The sequence below is a fragment of the Rhinopithecus roxellana genome, chromosome 8 (assembly GCF_007565055.1).
Source record: "Rhinopithecus roxellana isolate Shanxi Qingling chromosome 8, ASM756505v1, whole genome shotgun sequence".
Classification (NCBI taxonomy): domain Eukaryota; kingdom Metazoa; phylum Chordata; class Mammalia; order Primates; family Cercopithecidae; genus Rhinopithecus; species Rhinopithecus roxellana.
In genome coordinates this window covers 64,898,420-64,901,398 of record NC_044556.1, presented here as the reverse complement: position 1 = coordinate 64,901,398, position 2,979 = coordinate 64,898,420, and the positions used below count along the sequence as shown (strand labels likewise).

General features: G+C 45.0%; 1 pseudogene; it reads left to right on the top strand.

Annotated features, from left to right (window-relative positions):
- The first annotated feature begins 423 nt into the window (after positions 1 to 423).
- LOC104666092 lies at positions 424 to 2,183 on the top strand (annotated as a pseudogene).
- The last annotated feature ends 796 nt before the right edge of the window (positions 2,184 to 2,979 follow it).

The following is a 2,979-nucleotide window of genomic DNA, read 5'->3' as shown; positions in this document are numbered from 1 at the left end:
CCATTGCTAAATCTTTTATTTCCCCCACTGTCAGCCAAAACGAGTCATTGCCAACACCACTCATCTTTGCTGATCAATTTTAACCAGAATTATGTTTGTGTTATCCTAGGATTCTTTAAAAAGCCTGAGCCACAGCACTCCACGAAAACAACTAGTAATACATCAAAGATTTTTAAAAGATATTATTCCATGCTGGTGAGGATACACTGTAAGGAGCACTATTACGTACTCTTATGATTGAGTTGTAAATTTACACATTTCTAGAGAGCAATTTGATGATATGTATTCCTACCAATATCAGAACATTCCTTTGGAGCACTCTTGGGTCTCTGAAATAATGTAGTGAGACAGAGACCAGACTGGCAGAGAGAATCTTAAGAGGCCATTCTGCCCTGGCCTGCACCAAAGTGAGCAGTAAGCAACATGTCAGGGTGAAAGTCTTATTACAAAACTGGAGGCGATCAAGAAGCAGAGTAAGAACATTTTGAACTGGACATCGCTAAAGAGGTTGCACAGACCCACAGCACTTCAGCATTACCAAGGGCTTGAAACCCATGAGAATCATGTGAAGCAAGTGGAGACTATAAATATTCAGGAAGGAATAGTTTGATTTTTTTTGGTGGATGCCTCCAGAGCTATGTGTGAATCTCAGAGTGAAGATGAGTTGACTCGTTTTGACATGAGCATCCAGGAACTGGATAATCCAAGTGCAAAACGAATTCTAGAGCTTGACCGGTTTAAGGGGCAGTAGGGACAAAAACATTTCCAAGACCCGATGGGCATGGATCTGACTACTCACTCAGTGAAATGTTGTGAGTCTGTGCCAACAACCTCTTTAGCAATGTACTGTACAAGAGGAGTCATGTTGTTCACCAAGGAAGACAACCCCCAAGGCAATGACAGTGTCAAAGCCAGCTGGGCCAGGACCAAAGCCAATAATCACTGAGATACAGGCATCTTCCTTGACTTGATGCACCTGAAGAAACCTGGAGGCTTTGACATATCTTTGTTTTACAGAGATATCATCAGCATAGCAGAGGATGAGGACCTCAGGGCTCACTTTGAGGAATCCAGCAAGTCAGAAGATCTGTTGAGGCAGTTTTGAGCCAAGAAGACCAGGAAGTAAGCGCTCAGTAGGTTTAAGCTGAAGTTCAACAAAGATATAGTGCTCTCTGTGGTCATTTGTAATCTGATCCAGAAGGCTTTCAAGCCTCCTCCAATAAAACTCTATCGAGAAATAGATGAATCAGTGAAAACTAAGACCTGGACATGTAATGTAAATACAGGCAGTTTGCTTCCACCTAGAGATACCACGAGGTCTCAGATCTATGGAAAGCATCAGATTATACTGGAGAAAGAGGAAACAGAAGAGCTAAAATAGTTTGATGAACCAGGTTTGATTCTCATGGGTTTAAGCCCTTGGTAAAGCTGAAGAAGCACCATTACCCAAGGCCCTCCTTCTTTGTGTACTCCGAGGAGTCGCTGATGAATGGGAGTTCAACCCTGTTCAGTGCTCTACTCATCAAGTGTCTGGAGAAGGAGGTCACAGCATTGTGCAGATACACACTCTGCAGGAACATCCCCCCTTGTTTTGTGGCTTTGGTGCCACAGGAAGAGGAGTTGGATGATCAGAAAATTCAGGTGACTCCTGCAGGCTTCCAGCTGGTCTTTTTATGCTATGCTGATAATAAAGGGAAGGTGCCCTTCACTAAAAAAGTCATGGCAACCCCAGAGCAGGTGGACAAGGTGAAGGCTATTGTTCAGAAGCTCCGATTCAAATATAGAAGTGACAGCTTTGAGAACTCTGTGCTGCAGTAGCACTCCAGGAACCTGGAGGCCTTGGCCTTCGATTTGATGGAGCCTGAGCAAGCAGTGGACCTCACATTGCCTGAGGTTGAAGCAATGAATAAAAAACTGGGCTCCCCACTGGTGGATAAGTTTAAGGAACTTCTCTATCCACCAGATTACAATCATGAAGGGAAAGTTAGCAACATAAAACACAATAATGAAGATTTCAGAAGCAAAAGGCCCAAGGTGGAGTATTCAGAAGAGAAGCTGAAGAACCACATAAGCAATGGCACACTGGGCAAGTTTACTGTCCCCATGCTGAAAGAGGCCTGCTGGGGTATGGGCTGAAGAAGCAGGAGCCACTGGAAGCCCTCACCAATCACTTCCAGAACTGACCAGAGGCCACGAGTCCAGCTGCGCTTCCACATTGTAGCCAGGCTGCCTGGCCTTGTTCTCAGCCAGTGAAAACTGGTGTCTCCTGAGCTAGGAAGAGCCTGCCTGACAGAAGCAGAGGGACTTTATGAGGCTTTCTCTTGCCATGGCAATGGTGTAGCCCTCCCACTTTGCTGTTCCTTACTCTACTGCCTCAATGTAGAGCCCTAACATTGTACTGTAAGAAAAAAAAGAGAGACTATACTGCCCTCCTGATGCCAAGTGTCACTCCGAGCAGCATCAAGGGAGTAAACAATGTGATGTCGGGATTTTTTTGTTTGTTTGTTTGTTTGTTTTTGTTTGTTTTTTAGAGAGAGAGAGTCCTAGGCTGGAGTGCAGTGGCACAATCATGGCTCAGATCTTCCTCCGGTTCAGGTGATCCTCCCCTGTCAGCCTCCCAGGTAGCTGGGACTCCAGGCGTGAGCCACCATGCCTGGCTACTTTTTGTATTTTTTTAAGAGATAGGGTTTTGCCATGTTGCCCAGGCTGGTGTCAAATTCCTGGGCTCAAGCAACCTGCCCGCCTCAGCCTCCCAAAGTGCTGTAAAGTTCTGGGATTACAGGCATGAGCCATCGAGCATGGCGTGATGTCTTAAGATCAGTTTATCAGAATGATTTTTCACAAAAGTTTATACTGAACTCCTCTTGAAATCACATCATCCATGTTATCCTCTCAAGCCATTTGTCTTCCACGATTATAACAACTCACAACTCATTACGTCAGGAATCAGGGCCGATGATAGAAGTCTGACTGCAGATG